This window comes from Nycticebus coucang, chromosome 22, assembly GCF_027406575.1.
Source record: "Nycticebus coucang isolate mNycCou1 chromosome 22, mNycCou1.pri, whole genome shotgun sequence".
Classification (NCBI taxonomy): Eukaryota; Metazoa; Chordata; class Mammalia; order Primates; family Lorisidae; genus Nycticebus; species Nycticebus coucang.
In genome coordinates this window covers 54,496,772-54,517,736 of record NC_069801.1, presented here as the reverse complement: position 1 = coordinate 54,517,736, position 20,965 = coordinate 54,496,772, and the positions used below count along the sequence as shown (strand labels likewise).

Below are 20,965 nucleotides of genomic sequence, written 5' to 3'. Positions count from 1 at the left end.
GGCATCATTTACTAGCTTTACAGACCGTTGGACACACTTTCATCACACTGGTCAACATAGCTTTCCTGGCATTCTCTCAGTTACTGTGCCAACACACTTACATTCCACATTTTAAAGGAAGGAGTATTTAGTGCAGCGCCTGTGGCTCAGTCAGTAGGATGCCGGCCCCATATACCGAGGGTGGCAGGTTCAAACCCGGCCCCGACCAAACTGCAACCAAAAAATAGCCTGGCGTTGTGGCGGGTGCCTGTGGTCCCAGCTACTCGGGAGGCTGAGGCAAGAGAATCGCTTAAGCCCAGGAGTTGGAGGTTGCTGTGAGCTGGGTGAGGCCACGGCACTCTACCGAGGGCCATAAAGTGAGAGTCTGTCTCTACAAAAAAAAAAAAAAGGAAGGAGTATTTAAAGTGTTCAGTAGCTATCTCTATTTTAGTACTTAGGACACTATTTTGCAGAGCTGTCTGTTTGTCTTTCCCTCCCATCGTTCTGTGAGTTACTATGAAACAGAGCTAGTCTTTTAAGCCTTTATCATCAGTGCCCAGGGCAGTGCGTTGCTCACACAGAAGACTCACTTTTGCATAAGTGAACCTATGAATGATAAAAATATGAACTTTATAAATAGAAGTGGACACAATGGTTCCGAGAAACAGATTCTAGGGAAGATTTTGAGAACACCATTTCCAAGGAAAATTAAAGGATGCACTGGATAAGCTTACATAGGCGTGGGTAAATTAAAAATCATCTACAGCTGGAAACGAGTAAACGACCTTCTGGATTGCTCTAGCTACAACTGGATAATCCAAATTTAGTCGTATATAATTTAGTCATAATGCCAAATTTTAGCCACCCTCACACAGTGCATCTTATAGACTGGTATTAACATAGGTTAATGACACACTTGTGCTGAAGATGGACCTATTGGGGACACAAGGGCAAATTAACGTGAATTCTATAAGGAGATGACGTAGGCTGGGATGACTATTTACTAAATTTATCCTTGAATGGATGGATAGACAGATTGGTGAGGGCAAACTGGTCAAGTTACTTGCCTAAAATCATAAGATTACATGGGTAAAGTCAGATATTCTAATTCCTAGAGCTATACTGTTCCTAGAGCTATGCTGTTCATTCCCATACTGAGAAAGAAGGAAAGAAGTATTGTTTCAAGAAACTCCTTTTGTGCTAATGGAAACAGACACGGTACCTTCTGCCATGCACCAGATCCTATGCAGTGAAGTATTAAACCCAAACTTCAGTTATTAGCAACTCCCAAATGGACTTCCCTAAGTCAGAAATTCAGTATGAAAGGACTTAGTTCTGAAGTGAGTTGGGTGCTTCCATGCATTTTCATATATTTGGGGGGTAAATTCTTAAAGGAAGAGATAATACCTGATAAGCTGCTTAAATATTTGAATGCCAGAAGTGAAATCATAATTAAATCAAGTAAAATGTAATATAGTAAATGTCTATCTAATGTTGATATTCCCTCTTGGATTCCTGGGAATTTGCATGGATAAAGATTTTTATCTTACAATGCTTGGGGTTTGGTTCAATATTTATTCCATTATCAGTGCAGACCTACACATATTAACTAGTTTAATGACAATGAGACTGGAGTCTTGGACTGGAGAGAGCAGCAACGTACCAGAGGATTTTAATTAGAAGGATGTGATTGCTCGCAGGGAAGATAAACCAGTAGATGCTGGGAGGGGAATTATATAAAGAAACACAGTTTCCTGCAGCTTGAGCTTTCTGCGTGACCTTTGGTTAATCAGATAACCTTTCTCTATTCTGCTATTCTCATTTATAAAAGAAGGAACTTGCCTAGTTTAATCTTCAAGTTGCCTTTGTATATGTAAGCTCTAAAAATGTTGAATGCTTATAATTTTGCAAAGTACAAGTTGATAATACTTAGAGCACCTACTATTTCCTATTCCCTACGGTAAAGTTCTGCTATATAGTGATGAATGTGCATGACTTTTCTTCAGAGAACACTCATTTTTTTTTCATTCATTCATTCGACATGTAGTCACTGACCAGCCCTGGGAAGATATAGGTGGCAGGATTAGTTACTGAGAGCTGCTATAACAAATTATCACAAACTTGGAGATGTAAAGCAACGGGTATTTTATTCTCTCATAGTTCTGCAGGACTGAATTCTAAAATCAAGGTGCTGGCGTAGCTATGCCTCTGAAAGCTTCACGGGAGAAGCCATTCCTTGCCTCTTTCAGCTTCTGGAGGTAACCTGGGTTCCTTGGCTTGTGGTCATGTCACTCTGGTCTCTGCCTCTATGGTCATATTTCCTCTTCTCTGTGTCTGTCTGTGTGAGTCTTCTAAGGACACTTGTATTTGGATGTAAGGCGCACCTGCATAACCAATGGCTATCTCCTCATCTCAAGATCTTCATTTAATTAGATCTGCAGAAACTCTTTTTCCAAATAAGGTAACATTTGCAGATTCCAGGAATTAGGACATAGAGACATGTTTTGAGGCACCACCATTCAACTGATGACAGTGACCCAACAAGGAAAGAAACAACAAGCAAACAAAACATTCCCTTGCTCTCAAGGAGCCTATAAGTCTATTGGGGGAAATAGGTATAAAGTCAAGCCTGATAGATAAAATGTAAGTATATTTTAAGTATAGTTGTAAGTACATAGTTAGAACTGCAATCAGGTCTATGAAGGGAGATTATGGGCTGCTTTGAAAGGTTATAGCAAAGGGACCTCAGTAAGGATGGGGGTCAGGTCAGACCTCGCTAAACAAGTGATATCAAAGCTGACTGTGCAGGAGGCAGGGTCTGGAGAGAGCTGAGGGGGATACATGTGGAGACCACTCCAAGAAAATAGAACATCGCTTGCCAAAGCCTTGACAACTGGCAGAAACACATGGCTGGAGTATGTGGAGTGGTGGGGAGTAGAGTAAGTTGATGTTGAGTCAGGCCACAGGCGGCTTTTAAAGCCTTCAGCAAGATTTTGGAAACCTAAGAGCAATGAGAAACCACCAATGTGTTTTTAACACACCATCATCAAGATATGAATTATGTTTTTAAAATGTTACTGTGGCTCACATTCCAAACATGTGTTATAGACAAGCAAGAGTGAAAACATGAGCCAGGAAATGTGAGGCAGTGGATGGCTGTGGCTTGGTCCAGGGTGACGGCAGGAGAGATGATGGAAGGAATGAATTTGAGTTACACATTGGAGGTAGATTTGGCATGGTGTGGGAATTCCCAACACCTGGCTACGGGACATGAGGCAGAGGGAGGCTCCAAGGACAGGAGCCTTGGAGTCTGTTCAAGGACAGAAATTTGAGAAATGACATGAAAGAGTGATCTGTAATGTAATGTAATGAGTAACACAGATGAGAGAGCAAGTGACAGTGCCTGGAACAGGATTGGGGTAGGGTTGCAGAGGGCTAAAGAAGCCATATTTGAGGTAGGCATTGAAGAAGGTTAATTAGGTAAAAGGGCAGGGAAAGGCATTTCCTGCAGAAGGCGAGATAATGGGAGTGCATGGCATGTTCAAGGAGTGAGCAGAGCTGCTTGAAGAGAAGCACGCATGTGAATGTTTGTGTTCTCAATAGCATCGTGGTCCTTCGGTTATTGTAGTATCTCAAGCCTTGCTACCACCTGGGCCTCTCTGCCACCAACCCATGAGAACTGGGTACAACCATCTCAGACCATACAACATGCTCAGGGACTACAGACTCAGATCCCAAGACTGCCTAAATGTTAGGATTGAGTCAATCCAGATATGGACAGTTCCCAATGATTAAGTCTCTTTTTTTGGAATTTGGCAGGATACATTGACTTAGTTCTGGAAGTAACTTTATATACCTGTGCAAGACTTTTTAACTTGAATTTTGAACCAAATACACAAGATGTCAAGCTCTTCCATTCTCAGGGCTTGTGGGTGGTGCTGGCTGGGCTGGTGTGTGCTGCCCTGGTAGGGAGAAGGACTGGAAGGAAACACCTGCCCCAGGGAGAGCTGGATACATTCCCAAACCGTCTTTATGCTGTTAGAACGACATGTCCACTACAAAAATTTCACATTAATCTCTCAAATGTCTTCAAAACCCTTTGATAGTTTCCAGTCATGTTTATTAGCAGTTTCCAAAATAGTTTCCATTGCCACATATGTGGCGAATGGCACTCACAGGGACAGCACCCTCCATGGGTCAGTGACAATTTGGGGCATGCCTCTCTCTCCCTAGCCTTCCTCTCTCAGGAAATCATACGAGAATTCAAGAGCATAAGAATAACGTTTTTACAGGCGTAACTTTGAATCTGATGGGCCCAATAGCCTACCTAGTAAACATTTTCAAACACAAGAAAATTTATGACCAGTGACTATTGATGGTAGGGGAAAGTCACTCACTCAAATAAAACAAGTAACAATGTCTTAATGCTCATCTGGCACAGCTCATGTCATTATTTTAGGAAGTTTGGATACCAGGATTATCAATGGTGTTGCCAAAGTTTTTCATGGCTTTACTTTGGAATATGGCTCTTGTTGTCTTATGGGTCAGTTTTTTAAGAGAGAAACCCATGTCCAAAGTTAATGATTGCTACAGAAACTTCTAGTATTGACAGCTTCTGTTTTATAGGACATATACCAAGTAGGATGGCAAAACTTTGAAAATATTATTTCATTTAATAATTAAAACAGACACTGAAATCAGCCTTTATTATGCCCATTTTACGGGTATTATTATCCTCATTATTATCTGCTGAGAGTTAAAGAATGCACCAGAAATCATAACCCCTTAGTTTCAGAGGGGTATGTTTAGTTTAGAAATGAGGCTATTGTTTCAAACTGTATACTCAATAATTATTCATGTTCTATTCTATGTGTACATAATAATACTGCTACCTGGGGACACACATAGGACAGATTCTATACTTCTGATTATCCTGCAGATGTTCCAGTGGAGAAGGGCAATGTTTACAGGATCCTTTGACCACGTCTTACCTCCTTAAAGCATAGGAAGGCAGACAACAGCTAGGGAGAATGTTCCCTTAGCATCTCTGGATAAAACTCCCTAAATCATACCACTCCCTCCATCCTTCCCTTCTTTTCTTTGTTCTTCCTTCCAACTTTCTTCCTGATTTCCTTCCTTCTTTCTTCCATTTTCTCCTTTTTTGTCACGTCTTTCTTCTTAGCTGTGTCAGCACTCACCTGTGTTTCTTCACACCCCCCAGCCGGATTGTGGTCTGAGCATTGGTAACGGTGAAACATTCCCATCTCCGTATGCTTCTTGTATGCTTTTGATTGATGACAGCTCAAGGTGGAATTATGACCACATCGGCTGACTGGCCCAGACATCAGTGCCACAGCAGATGTTGCATACAGCTCTTTCTCTCTACAGTTTATAAGGAGCTTAGCATCTACTTTAAGAGATTACATCTCAGTGGGGGATCCAGACATGTGAAAATATGGCTCTGACCCCTGGCAGGCATGAAGATTGTAAGTAGGCACAACGGATAAAGGAAGTGAAGAAGAGAGAATGATCAGAGGAGGTTTCATTTAAATCAGGTTGTTCAGATTGGGAAGAATTTCAATAAATGAAAATAAGGAAAAATAACTCTGGAGAAGGAAAGAGCATAGACAAAGGAATGTAGGCAAAAAGGTGGAAGATGTGGTCAGGAAAAGGTCTATGATCTGGTATGGTTTGATCAGGGGTAAAGAAGAGTTTGCTGCTAGCAGATAAACTGTGTTAGGTTGGACAAACTAACTCCATCTGTGAGACTCTGCTACAGGTGGTCATAACTCAGATAAGAGAGATACGTGGCAGGCTCATCCTTGCACCTGCCCAATTACAGACCCACCCCAGAGAAATATGCTGACACTCTGATAAGAAGAACCTGCCAGGAGAGTCCCAATAACGAGACCGCATCTTTGACGTCCTGATGAGAACCATAGTTTGGTGGCTCCGTGATAGAAACCAGCTGCCCATCGGCCAGAACAGCCTTCCTCCCTAACCCCCCACCCCAATACCCTTTAGATTTTAGTCCACTTGTCAAAATAACGCAAGTGTCAAAATAAACAATGCCACCTTGGTTACACTTTGCTCTTGAGCGCTCCAATCTTCTCCTTCTTTCCATTTTTACCTATCAAATGGGAGAAACAGAGGAATGAACTCGTTTTGTTTATCACTGAAGAAAACATCTGATCTACAGGACATTCTAGTGTTGTGTTTGTTGAAAGACATTCGTTTCCTCCTTCACCTCCATCATTGTTTTTATCATACTCACTATTATTAAACCTTACACTTGTGGAGAGTTTTACAATATCTCATTCATAGTCTTTGTTACGTCTGTAAACTATATTTACTGAGGTATGGCATGGCTTTGGTGGAAAGTTACAATAATTGCAACTCATGCTGGCTTACAAGATAAAGGGGATGTATTTGCTCAAATTATTGTTAAGGCACTGCTGGCTTTAGGCAATGGTTCAGTAGTGTGACAGGGAACCGATTCCTTTTCACCCCTCTCCTCTGACTTCCTTGGGGCCAGCTTCATCTGAAGACCTGTTCCGTTTAGGAGCCAAGCTCTTGCTTCCTGGCCTACCTGTGTTTACATTCTCCCTTATTCAAATCTGGCAAAGAAGGCATTTTTCTCTCATTATCTCCAGCAGAAGTGCTGAGACTCAGTCTAATTAGACAAGGTTAAATTCTCTGCCAACCCCTAAATCAACCTGTTTGGCCAAGGAGATGGAATGTGTTGACGTACGTGGGGTCCTGTGATCCAGCCCAGTGCTGAGGGTAGAGTCAGCCTCTGAGAAATCATTTACTTCCCCAAACGTGAATTGAGATTTTCAGGAAGTGGGAAATGGGGTGAGGATGGATGCATGGGCTGAATGCTAAAGGAAAGAGGGAATGGGAAAGTGTCCTATGTAGAAATATTGTCAGGTGCTTTTATTTCCCTTTCATAGCTGAGGAGATGGAGGTTCCTAGTACCATTAGCTGCACGGAGTTGGAAATAGTTCCTTTGTCTACAAAGCTCATATACGTTAAGAGAAAAATAGTAACTAAATGTCATCCAGAAGATGAAAGGATGTTGCTGTCCCCTCCCCAGAGGCAGGACAGATTAGTGTCGTAAGCTGTGACCTTGAGCAAAATATTTAACGTTTCTTCTTCCTCTTTTTATTCTTGCTGGGAAATAGAGATAATAATGGCACCTTCTTTACAGCATTGCTGAGAGGATTAAATGAGACATTTACAAATATAGGTGACCAAATGGCTTTCCATTCGTTCTATGTTTATATTTAATGTTCACGCCATCCAGGGAAAGGTGAAGTTCCCAAGGTGTTGTATGCTTCTTAGCCACAGGAAACCAAACTGCAGAAGTCCTGGGATTCCAAGCCTTACCCTTCTCTTTCTACCAATGCATAAGGACCTCCCTGGCTCTCCCATCAATGCCCTGCAGCTAACAGGACCCACACTGAAGAAACCACATGCAAATTATTATTAGGGTAAAAATGGGTAATTATTATTTTTTTACATTTGCATCATCTCAGATGATCTTTGTGTCAGACATTTTTAGCAGTGAATGGCTGAACTCAAAAAGGGCTTGTGGTTCACTCCAAGGGTCCTTAATTCTAAATAAGAAATTCATTTCCCGTCACTCCTGTTGCTTAAACAATACAAAGAAAAGAGTGAGGACAGAACAGGCTGTAGGGGCCAGCGGGGAAGCTGGGATTCACCTGCCCCAACCTTATAATTTCCAGATTAGGGGAATGAGGGCCGAATGGGGAAGGTCACACAATTAATTGGTGACAGAGCTTGGCCAAGAGCCCATTTTCTTTACTTCTATGCCAGAGTCTTGCCACTAAGCCCTGAAGGCTGATCATCCGATTTCTATGTGGTTGTCGCTCCCTGATCATTTGAAACATACTGAGGGCGTGGGCTAAAAAGACACTTAGCATGATAAAGTTTCCAAAGTGAAAATACATTCAGAATCCTTTACAGATTCCCTTGTGCTATATTAATTTTGTCTTATTTCTACAGTGCACTTGTGTCGGGGGGATGGGTGTCTGCATATACCGAATCGTTTCATTTGAGTTCTGTGGAGGTAAAGGTACGAACTCAAAACATTTTACATTAAAACAGAGCAAATTGCTTATGGTAACCATCGCATAATGAGGAAACACAATGAAGAATTACAGTTCAAATTACTTATCAGGTCTCTTCCATTTTCTACGTTTTTAAAGTAGAAAATTGCATAGTATAATTACAGTAAGTTAATTTGCATTCATATTACAATTCAATGAGCAATTACATTCTTTTTTATTTAAAAAAATATTTTATAAAGTGTGATTTGCATCAGTGTGTTTTGAGGAAAGAGTGGTGACTTTTTCTTTGTGAGGTTTTCATACAAATCAACCATGAAACCTACACTTTCCAGGATGGAGTTGTGACCTCCTCATTAGCTTTCTGGGGGACAGTGAAAATGAAAACCGCTCGCAATATGACTCTGGCTTCAGAGCATTGGGGTAAGAACTCTTCAAGGAAACAATATCAGGGTTTGGAAAGAGAACTCCAAAGTCTTATTGCTTGAGACCACTTTCCCCATTCACTTGCACCACCTGAAGCTTGAATCTCTTTATGGAATTTCTGCCAAGCCATCATCTAACTAATCTCTGTTGGATTTGATGAACTCCTGTGCCAGGAAATTCTCTACCTTCTGATGACAGGCATGCCATCACTGGTCTCCTTCTTGGTCTAACCATTCTTGCATGAATGTAACTTAAAGGATCTTTTTATTTTTTTATTTATTTTTGTAGAGACAGAGTCTCACTTTACTGCCCTCAGTAGAGTGCGGTGGCCTCACACAGCTCACAGCAACCTCCAGCTCTTGGGCTTACTTGATTCTCTTGCCTCAGCCTCCCGAGTAGCTGGGACTACAGGCGCCCGCCACAACGCCCAGCTATTTTTTTTGTCGCAGTTTGGCCGGGGCTGGGTTTGAACCAGCCACCCTTGGCATATGGGGCCAGCGCCCTACTCACTGAGCCATAGGCGCTGCCCTAAAGGATCTTTTTAATTCATCTGTTGCTATGGCAGTGGAGCACAGGGAGACACAGAGCGCACTCTTTCATATTGAAAGTGTAACATTTTATCCAGGACTTGCACTGTTAGCACAGATGTCTGGGTCAGCCATAATGGAGTAGTGCTCCTTTGTGGGGACTGGTCAGCTGGTCCATCTTCTCTGTGCCTGCATATATACATATATATATAATTTAACTAAGGGAAAATGGACATTTATTGAAATACACAGATCTTAATAGCGGTTTGATCAGTCAAACAATGGTGGTCTCCTAAGATTGTAATGAAGCAAAAAAGAATTCGTGTTGCTCAGTTATCATAGCCATTGTGACATGGTAGTACAATGCATTATTCATACGTTCATGGAGATACTCTATAAACGAAGCTACTGAGCTGTCAGTTGTATAAAGATACAGTATGTATGGTTATGTAGAGAGCATGATGCTTGATAATGATAATAAATGTGTTTCTGGTTTATGTATTTATTATACTTTTAATCCCTATTATAGAATGTACTTCTTCTGCTTATGTTATTAAGAAAAAGTTAAGTGTGAAAGAGCCTCAGGTCCTTCAGAAGGTGTTCTTAGCATAGGACATAACAGCTCCATGTGGGTCCATGTGTGTTATTGCCCCTGAAGACCTTCCGGTGGGACGAGATGTGGAGGTGGGAGACTGAAACTGATATTCTTGATCCTGACCCCGTGTAGGCCTAGGCTCATGGGTGTGCTTGTGTCTTAGTTTTTAACAAGAGTCTAAAAAGTAAGTAATAATAATAATTAATAAATAAGGGAGTAAAGCTTATAGAATAAGGATATAAAGAAAGAAAGTGAAGAAAAAAACAAAAGAAGTGTACAACTGTATATGTTTGTGCTTTAAACTAAGTATTATTACAAGAATCAGAATTTTTTTTAAGTTACATTAAGCTAGCACTCATTTATTATTAAAGAATAAAATTTTTGGAAATCAATTTAGTGTAGCCTGAGTGTACAGCGGTTCTGAAATCTGCAGTAATGTGCAGTAATGTGCCCTAGGCCTTCTCATCCACTTGCCACTCACCGGTGGACCCCAAGCCACCTCCAGGTGTACCATTTTTTTCTTTATTGTGTATTTTTTTTTCTGTACCTTTTCTAAGTTGGGTAATGTTTAGATACACAAATCCTTACGATTGTGTTACAGTTACCCAAGGTATTCAGCGCAATGACATGCTGTAAAGATTTGTAGTCTACAACCACTAAGTGATACCCCCTACCATATAGTCTAGGTGTGTGGTAGGTCACCACCTGTTTGTGCAAGTCCATCCACTGCATGATGTTTACACACTGAGGAAATCATCTAGCAATGCATTTCTCAGAATATGTCCCCATCATGAAGGGATACATGAACATATTTGCCTATGTAATCAATAGCATATTAAAAATACAGAATATTTCATTATCCTAGAACTTTCCTTATGTCCCTTTCTGGGCAACTGCCCTCCACTGAGAGAACTTTTTTTTAGACAGAGTCTCATTTTGTTGCCCTTGGTAGAGTGCTGTGACATCACAGCTCACAGCAACCTCTAACTCTTGGGCTTAAGTGATCCTCTTGCCTCAGCCTCCCAAGTAGCTGGGACTACAGGCACCTGCCACAACACCCAGCTATGTTTTAGAGACAGAGTCTTGCTCTTGCTCAGGCTGATCTCAAACCTGTGAACTCAGGCAATCTACCCACCTCGGCCTCCCAAGTTCTGGGATTACAGGCATGAGCCACCACACCCAGCCAACTAAGAGAATTATTATTTTAATTTTTCTCATTGCAGATTGAGTTTGTGTGTTTTTGATCCCCATACTGGTGGAATCATAATAATGTCCTCTTTGGGGTCTTACTTCTTTCATTCAATGTGGTTTTTTAAGATTCATTTACACTGCCCCATATGTGAGTAGTGTATTTTATTTCTTGCTTGGTAAGAATATTCTACAATTTATCCATGCTACTGTGCATAGACATTTGGACTGTTTCCAGTTTGACCTATTATGAATAAGGTTGCAGTGAACTCTTGTGTGTGTGTGTGTGTGTGTGAGAGAGAGAGAGAGAGAGAGAGAAAGAGAGGAGAGAGAGAGAATGTCTTGGTTTTATTTCTCTTGGGTAAATACCTAAGGATAGGAAAACCTGCAAGTACCATTAGAGTAGGCATCTGTTTCACTTAATGAGAAAGTGCTAGATAATTTTCCAAAACGTGACACATTTTACACTTTTGCCAGCAATGCAGGGAAGCTCCACATCCTGACCAATTATGAGGCAATGTTGTCAGGAGATGTTGAAATTTTGGCTATTTTAGTGAGTGTAATGTGATATCTCGTAATGGTTTTATCTGTATATTTCTCAGGATGAATGAATGATGCTGTGTATGTTTTCCTGTGCCTACTTATATATGTTTTTTGTGTGAACCATCCAAGTCTTCTGTGTATTTTATTTAATTTGTCTTTTTACTATAAGTTAGTATGACTTCCTTATATTTTCTAGATTCAAGTCCTGTGTCAGACATATGTATAAAGAATATTTTCTCCGAGTTTGTGGTTCACCATTTCATTTTCTGAATATTTTCTTTCGATCAGCAAAAGTTTTATATTTTGATAAAGTCCAATTTGTCAATTTTTTTAATATTCAGTAAGCATGCATACTCCCAAATCATAAAGATACTCTCTAAGGTTCTCTTGTAGAACTTGTACCATTTTAGCTATTACATTTTGCCCTAGATAACAGTGTGAGGAAGAGGTTGAGGTTGGCTTTTTTCCCCCAAATGTTTATCCAATTGTTTCAGTACCGTGTTTTAAAGACTTTCCTTTCCTCAATGAATTCGCTGTCACCTTTGTATGTGTGATAGAGGGGATATATGTGCTGCTGAAATGAGACCTCATAGTCACCTTTGGAGGAAAAAAATCCAAGTGACCATATATGTGTTGGTTTACTCATGGATTCTGCATTCTGCTCCATCGGCCACTTTAACTTTGATGCCAGTACCATACTGTTCTGATTACTATGGCTTTGAAGTCAGTTTTGAAATCAGGCAGGACAAATGTTCTAACTTGGCTCTTCTTTCTCAGGATTGTCTGGCTGTTCTAACTCCCTTTATGTTCCCCAAATTAACTTTTAATTTTCTTGAAAAAGCATGATAGGATTTTTATTGGGATTGTGCTAAATGTATACTTACATTTGAGGAGAAGTGACATTTAACTAATACTGAGTTTTCCTAACCATGAATGTGGTATGCCTCAGCATTTATTTAGATAGGGTCTATTTTTAGCAATATTTTATACATTTTTGCATAGAAACCTTGCACACATTTTGTTCAGTCTGTTTCAAAGCATTTCGTATTGTGCTGAAATAAATGGCATTTTAGGTTTCCATTTTTGAACTATCTGGCTAGCTGTGTAACTTTAGATTAATAAATTAACCTCTCTTGAGTTTATTTTAAACCTTAAAATGTGAGTTCATGTTCTTAGAATGAGGCCAAGTATAAATATATACAAATACTTTACTGAAATGCTTTAAGTATTAGATTAGCTAATGTACAGAGACTATATGATACAATAGCTGGTGCATTAGAAAGAATTCTTTTGTCAATGTGAAAAAAAAAAAACCAACAGCTGAAATTGCCTTAAGTAATAGAGGGGATATATCGGCTCATATAACAGAAAAATCTAGGAAGAAAGGGTGCTTGGCTGCCGGCATGACTAAACCAAAATCCTTCAACAATAACCTCATACATCTCTATTTTCTGAATTCTCAGAACGATTTTCTTTTCTGTTACCTTCATTCTCCAACGGCTTTTTTTGTGGAATGTTGTTGTTGTTGTTGTTTTGGTAGCTATAGGCTTAAAATCTTTCCAGTTTCCAGTCCAGTAATAAAGAGAAAACATTTCCCCCAGTTGCTTCATCTTCTGACACATGGTTCACCCATTTCGCCTTCCCTGTATTGTGGTCAAGAAATGTGTTTCACTGAGTCACCTGTCCATCCATGAAGATGAGAGCAGAGTTCAGGTCTGCCAAAACTAAATGAAAAAACATAGTATTGAGTGGGGCAATGGTTCCCCACCAAAATCTAGGAGCTTCTTCAGAAGAAGGAGGGAGGGTCCCAGAGAGGCAAATAGCTCGTATCTGTCATACTTTTAACATAGAGGCCACAAAATACGTGGCAGCTATGTCGTGCTGATTCTTCTGTGCTTTGGGTACTCAGCAGGAACTTAGCCATTTTCTGATAGCTTTTAGTCTGCTCCTATTTTTAAGCACTAACTTAAACTCCACTTTATGAGTGAAAAAAATTAGAGGTTTGTACTGGAACATAAGAGCCCTTTGACAATCACTTTAGTTCTTCACTTTATTTCTACTGTGCATTTAGCTAAAAAAAAAAAAGAAAGAAAAAAGTGGACAGGTGGCATAAATACGATCACCAGTATGGCTGTTCTCCTCCACTATCTCTTTGGAAAAATGAAAGCAATGCTATTTATAGCTATTGTAAACCAGAGTCAAGTTAGTGATGCTGCCACACCACCTTTCCTGGAATCAAGCACGGCCCCCGTTGTGAAAGAAGGACTGTTTTGTTCTGATGAAGCCACATAGAGAAATATTTTTTCATTGCTTTTTGTATTTCAGAAGAAAAACAGCAATTGGATATTTTACTTTTGTCCAGGGCATGCCAGAGTAGTATTTGAAATTAAGTTAATGTTAGGTTTATAAAATACTTGTTTCCTGGTATGCTTTTTTTTTTTTTTAAGTGAATCCCTTTATTTCTTCCTTAATTCCAAAGCCCTGAATGTGGCAAAAAAAGGCTTTTTGTGATTTATCCATGTTCATTTCTCTAGAGTCAATGATAATCACCACCCAAAGAAAAATCTCTTCTAGCCTTTTTTACATTTTCCTCTCCTTCTCTTCCTTTTTCTATTATTATTATTATTTTTTTAATTTTATTATTATTTTTTTTTTTTGTAGAGACAGAGTCTCACTGTACCGCCCTCGGGTAGAGTGCCGTGGCGTCACACGGCTCACAGCAACCTCTAACTCCTGGGCTTACGCTATTCTCTTGCCTCAGCCTCCCGAGCAGCTGGGACTACAGGCGCCCACCACAACGCCCGGCTATTTTTTGGTTGCAGTTTGGCCGGGGCTGGGTTTGAACCCGCCACCCTCGGCATATGGGGCCCACGCCCTACTCATTGAGCCACAGGCGCCGCCCCTTTTTCTATTATTATTATTATTATTATCATTATCATTATTATTTGTTTGAAAGTCCTTTCCTGCTTCATCTGATTACCTGATTATCCTTTAGGATGATACTGCTTCCTCCATGAAGTCCTCTTAACATGCTACCCTGCGTTAAATGCCCTAATTGATGCTCCTGCAGCATCCTGTGCTCAGCACCATCACAGCATTTGTCTTAATGTGATGGGATGATGTGTTTCATCACTTGGCTATGAGTTGTTTGAGGGTAAAGAGTTTTTTGGTTGCTTTTAGTTTTCTTTCTCTGCCAATGCCTGATGTTGTGTCTGCTATTAAGAAAGACATCAGTAAATGTCTTTTGAATAAAGAATAGAACATTCTGCTCAAAATACAGAATCTGAGTATGAATATGAACCTGAATGAAAAGGAATAGTGAGAGGATTGTAAATATCCTTGCTATTCACCTTTGAAATGTTTTGCATTCAATATGTCAGCACACTTGGAGCAAATGATGTCTCTAATCAACTTCTCAGGTGAGATCCTACTGAACATTACTAAAAATTGTATTAATTTCGGGTGGCACTTGTAGCTCAGTGAGTAGGGCACTGGCTCCATATATCAAGGGTGGTGGGTTCAAACCCAGCCAGGCCAAACTGCAACAAAAAAAATAGCTGGGCGTTGTGGCGGGCACCTGTAGTCCCAGCTACTCAGGAGGTTGAGGCAAGAGAATTGCCTAAGCCCAGGAGTTGAAGGTTGCTGTGAGCTGTGATGCCACAGCACTCTACCAAGGGCGACAAAGTGAGACTCTATCTCTAAAAAAAAAAAATTGTATTCATTTGAGAGCTTTATGTACATGTGTATGTGTGTGTGTGTATATATATTACCATATTCCTGGTATGTATACGTCTTACAAGCTATTTGATAAATAGTGGCTATGTAAAAATTTGTGTGTAAAAACTCCAATTTCATTTGGAATAGCATCAAAAAGAATAAAACACTTAAGAATAAATTTAACTAAGAATGTGAAAGATCTGTACACTGAAAACTGTAAAATATGGATGAAAGAAATTGAACAACACAAAAATAACTGGAAAGACATCCCATGTTCATGGATGGGAAGAATTAATATTATTCAAGTGTCTACTACCCAAGACAACCAGCAGATTTAATACAATACTTATAAAATTCTAATGACATGCTTCACAGAAACAGAAAAAACATTCTTAATTTCATAGGGAATCACAAAGGACTCCAAATACTTAACATGGTCTTTAGAAAAAAAGAAAAAAAAAAAAAAACGAAAAAACACAGAGGCATCACACTACCTGATTTCAGAGTATATTACAAAGCTGTAGTAATCAAAACAGTTATGATACAGATATAAAAACGGATACATGGACCAATGGAATAGAATGGAGAGCCCAGAAATAAATCTATGCATACATGGTCAGCTGATCTTTGACAAACCACCAAAAATACACATGAGGAAAGGATAGTCTCTTCTTTAAATCATATTGGAAAATCTGGATATCCACATGCAAAAGAATGAAATTAGGTCTTTATCTTACACTATACCACAAAAATCATAACTTAAACTATGTTGTAAAAGTTATGTCTTTTGACTAAAGACTTAAGTGTAATACCTGAACTGTGAAAATCCTAGAAAAAGACACAGGGGAAAACTCCTTTGGCACTAGTCTTGGCAATGATTTTTTAAGACATGACACCACAAAGAGAGACCGTATCAAAACAAAAAGCTTATTGATAGCAAAGGAAACAAACAACAAGATGAAAAGGCAAGCTATTCTCCAACCAGAATGACCGGAATGGGAATGGTGGGGAATGAGGAAATAAAACACACAGGAGACAAAGATAAATTAGGAGGACTAGAGCAGTTATGATTGAAACCAGCACTGAACCCCGAAAACAGCTTTATTTTATAGTATCTAAACAAGGTCACTTATTTAAACAAAATTGCTTACCAGAGGGAAATTGACATGACTCTAGTACATGGAGTAAAGAATAACTTTAAGGAGGAAAAGCTACCTGCTTCCCAGCAAAAGATAAAAAGTGAAGTATGCAGGGCCTACGTGACTTCTGGCAGAGGAAAAAGGAATGTTGTTGTTCCAGGAGGAGAAGCAGTTGGGGTTCGTTCTTTAAACTCCTCCCCAGGCTGTGGGAGCCTTGTGCCCCACAGCCAGTACTCCACACCTATGGAATAGGAGAAAATATTTACAAACTATATATCTGATGAGGGGTTAATGTCAAAAATATATAAGGAACTCACATAACTCAATAGCAACAGACAAAACAAACAAAAGAAATGACTTAAAAATGGGAAAAGGACCTACACAGATATATATATATATATATATATATATATATATATATTTTTTTTTTTTAAAGAAGACATACAAATAGCCAGCATGGATATTAATATCACTAATCATCAGGGATATGCAATGAAAATCATGATGAGATCACCTTATACCTGTTTGAATGGCTATTGTCAAAAGGCCAGAGATGACCCTCTTGGCCAGGGTGCAGAGAAAAAGGAACCACTGCCCCGTGTGGTTCCACTGTACACTGGTACAGCCATTATGGAAAACAATACAGCAATTCTCCAAAAATTAAAAACAGAGCTACCTTATGTTCTACCAATCCCACTTTTGGGTATAAATCCAAAGGAAATTAAATTAGTATCTCAAGAAAAAGATATCTACACTCCCATGTTTATTACAGCATTATCCACATAGCCAAGATAAGAAATCAACCTAATATCTGTCAACAGATTCATAAGTAAAGAAAATGTAGTATATATACCTACAATGAAATGTTATTTAGCCTTGAAAAGAAGGAAATCCAGACAAATACTGGCTGGGCACGGTGGCTCATGCCTGTAATCCCAGCACTCTAAGGTGGGTGGATCGCCTGAGCTCAGGATGGAGACCAGCCTGAGTAAGAGCGAGACCCCATCTCTAAAAATAGCCAGGCATGCAGCAGGTGCCTGAAGTCCCAGCTACTTGGGAGGCTGAGGCTAGAGGATCTCTTGAGCCCAAAAGTTTGAGGTTGCAGTGAGCTATGGTGCCACAGCATTCTACCCAGGGTGACAGTGATAATCTGTCTCAAAAACAACAACAACAAAAGACAAATACTGCATGATACCATTTATATGTAGAATCTAAAGACATCAAACTCATAAAAACAGAGTAAAATGGTGGTTGCCAGGGGTTGGAGGGTAGGGAAAGGGGGAGGATTTTGGTTAAAGGGTACAAACTTTCAATTATGGGATGAATAAGTTCCGGAGATCCAATGTAGAACATGAAGACTCTAGTTAATAATAATAAAGTACTACAAACTTGAAAGTTGTTGGGAGAGGAGACCACACACACACAAAATACAAACTGTGAGGTGATAGATATATTAATTGGCCTAATTGGTAATTTTGCAATGTATCAAAATCATATATACATGTATATGTATACACACACACAATTTTACATATATCAAAACATCACATTGTATACCTGAAATATATACACTATTTGTCAATTTTACATCAATAAAGCTAGAAAAAAAATTTTCAAAGCTTATGGCATAAATTCATTTTTTTACCCTTCATCTAATGAGAGCTACAATGTAAAACAATTGTAGGAATAAACAGGATTTTAAGTAATATACAATGCACAACCTGAGCTATTTTGCATTTTTTTTTTCTTTGTGGGAATAGCTATTACTTAGCAGACTTATGGCTCCTGACATTGGATTTTGATAGCAGTCATGAGTCAGTTTCAAATAGCTCTTTCCTAGGTTGCCTGTTTATATATCTTGAGAATCGTGTGTATTGTTATGAATTATGCAATGTTTGATAAAACTCCTTTTCGTTTATCCACATCCTCTTCATGCCCATGTCTTTTTATTCCGTTGACTCTGAGCTTCTGACAGGCAGAATCTGTTTCTGCTTTTCTGATTTGTCGTGATTATTCCCAATGCCTAGCCCAGTGCCTGATATACAGGATGAACTCCACAAATTCTTGTTGAATAAGCATGAAATATTGCAGCATTATTCTGGGAAGAGAACCAGTGTTTTACTTGGTGTCTTATTCAGTACCATCCCCATTCAACATATCATCCCATTTAAGGCTCACAGCCATCTTACAAAGATCAGTTATGAAGGTGAAAGGATTATTCTTCACCCTTGTAGACTGGAGGATTTTGCAGTTTAGAGAGGATGAATCGGCTCTATCAGGTTCCAGTACAATAAGAGTCTCTCTCTCACTGGGCTGCTGTGTAAGTGAAACGAGCTTTATGGAAACTACCCACACTGTATGTGGAAGAGAATAAGCGATACGGACTTCAGTGTTTCCCAGACTAGATGATAAAGGAATGTTGATCGATTTTTTTCTTTTACATCATACTCAATACAAAATGACATTAAAAAAAAACCAAAAACGTAACTTTTAGAAGAGTTGTTTCATAACATATTTAGTACCATAACTTAAAATACTCTTTTAAGATTTAGTTTAGCTTAGCTCAGGAGACCATTAGGTCCTAGGTGGGTAGTTTGTGTACGGTTAGACTGCATATAATATGGGTTCTTTCAGCCTGAAAGAACAGGGAACACTTGTGCTTGTCACCCCTGTTGAATGTCATGGGAATTTTCCAGTTTCTGTGGTAGACTTTGTCCAACACTGAATAGTGATAAGACTTTTCATGAAGCTCGTGCATGTCTATTACTCTGCCAACTCGGTATCCTGAATTCCCTTCAATTGTAATACCAGCCAGTAGAAAACAGAACAGGGGGAAGGCAGGTGAAGCTGACAGCCCTTCCCTCAAGGGGCTTAAAATGCATGGAAATGCTTTTGCTGTTCCAAGCCTGCCCTCAAAGCATTAAGAAACTTGGGAGTGTTAAAGAGTCAATGAAAAATTGAACCTTTGTTCCATCACCCAAGATGTGAAGTTTATTCTGAAGTCCAGAACAGTTTTCGACATTCCCTTCCCCTATTTCAGATCTGTCTCCTGAGATTTGTTCTTGTTTTCTTGATATTGAGTTCAGCATCCCCAGATGTGCCTTTATAGATTAGGGAAACTAAGTGTTTTATTAATCTTAATTGAATGGCCTGGTGAGACTGAACTTCTCACACACAGTGCAAAAAGTGTGTTTGGTTGCAACTGTTCCCATTTTCTAGAACTTGGGGAAAGTTGGAGAGACTGGAGCCAGTTTCCCTGGTCCCACCCAGAAGTCCTTAGAAACTGGGTAATATCAAGGACGGGACCTCCCTCCCACTTTGCTGGGAGTTTCCTCTGATCAACCCCTCTCCCAAGATTGCATCCTGCCAATGACCTCACAATTTTTCTTGTCTCTACGTAAATTGCTATCTTTTCAGGAGGTGCGTGACAGCCTCCATTTGCTCAGGCCCCATTTGCACAGAAGCTGTTATTACAAAATAAGTTTAATGGGTCGTGAATTTTGTGGAGGAAGGGAGAGTCTCTTGATGACTTTGTCTGTACCAGTCATTGGACCTCTTGGCTCCACAAGGAGTGCATTTGACTAAATATTTTTAGCCCATTGACTCTGGAGGTACCAACCCCAAATGCTTCATTAAATTTTCATGGGTGGATGCTAGAAAGAAGCTATAAGGGAAAAAAGCCCCAAATATAAATGCACCACATTACTTTTATTATTACACAGCTGGAAGTGTGGCCCCTAAAAAGAATAAACGTAAACTTTTTGAGGAACTGCTGCCCGCCTCCCCTTTCCTCTCGGGCAGGGCTCCAGCAGGGTCGCGCTCCGTTAGATGGGACGCCCCAGGCCCCAGGCCGCCGCGCTCAGGCCTCCGGACACAGCCACGCTTCACAACAGGCGTTTACTGAAGTGGAATCCGGTCTCAGGACGAAGAATTTTCAGACCAAAGCAGTATTTTCTGCGTTTGGTGTTGTAGGATCTCTCACGCCAGGTCCCTAGGGAGGGAGAGAGCTACCGTGCGCTCCCCGCGCAGAGTCCGGGGACTGTTTACTCCCGCGCATTAGAAGAACCGTGGTTGGGAAAAGTACGTCGGAGGTGACCGGGGTCCTCACCGCCGCAGAGGCTCGAGTCTCTCCCCGGGACTGGGGCAGACGTGACGCCCGGAAGCCTCTCCCTCCCCGCGGCCCAACTTCGCCTGGGAAGCCTGAGCTCGGAGCTGCGCCGGCGGCTGGGAGCGAGCGCCCCCTCCTGCAGACGACCTGGGGACCCCCAGCGCTCGCGGAACCTCCCCTCCGGGTCGCGCCCACTGGCTCTCTTTTTATTTGGGTACGCGTACGTTTAGAGGCTGGAATAAAAGAGTAGACCCCGGAGAAAAATGCGCAAGGCCGGGCAGGGCTGCTGCTAGTGTTGGCGGTGATGGTGGCGCAAACACTGGCTACTTCGTAAGCCTCTCGCGTCCCTCACCCCTCCCCGTGGGCGCAGCTGGGGCGGGGACCCCGTGCTCCCGCTCGGCTCTCCCCCTTCCAGGCCGGGATGGCGAGAGAGCGCAGGGGCTCCGGAGGCGCGACTGCGAGCCGCGGCGCCCCCGCTCGCTCGCTCGCTCGCGCTGCCTGCTCCTTGTCGCCACCGCGACTCGGCTAAGCTGTCGGAGCGCGTTCGGGAGGCGCTGAGAGCGCCCCGGCCGGAGCAGGAGCTGGAGCCGCTGGGCCCGGGCGAGGGGCGCACCGCGGACGGCCAGGGAGCCGGCAGGTGAGCGGCGCCGCGG

General features: G+C 40.9%; 1 protein-coding gene across 6 annotated transcripts in view; it reads left to right on the top strand.

Annotated features, from left to right (window-relative positions):
* The window catches only part of DAB1 (DAB adaptor protein 1), a 1,288,157-nt gene that overhangs the window by 821,030 nt on the left and 446,162 nt on the right, over positions 1 to 20,965 (top strand). For 2 of the 6 annotated variants that reach the window (XM_053575149.1, XM_053575153.1), the window contains exon 1: positions 20,403 to 20,949. The exons of the other annotated variants lie outside the window; for them this stretch is intronic. The gene's annotated coding sequence lies outside the window, so the exon portion shown is untranslated. Of the gene's footprint in view, positions 1 to 20,402; positions 20,950 to 20,965 lie in introns of those variants that run through there. 6 annotated transcript variants of the gene reach the window in all.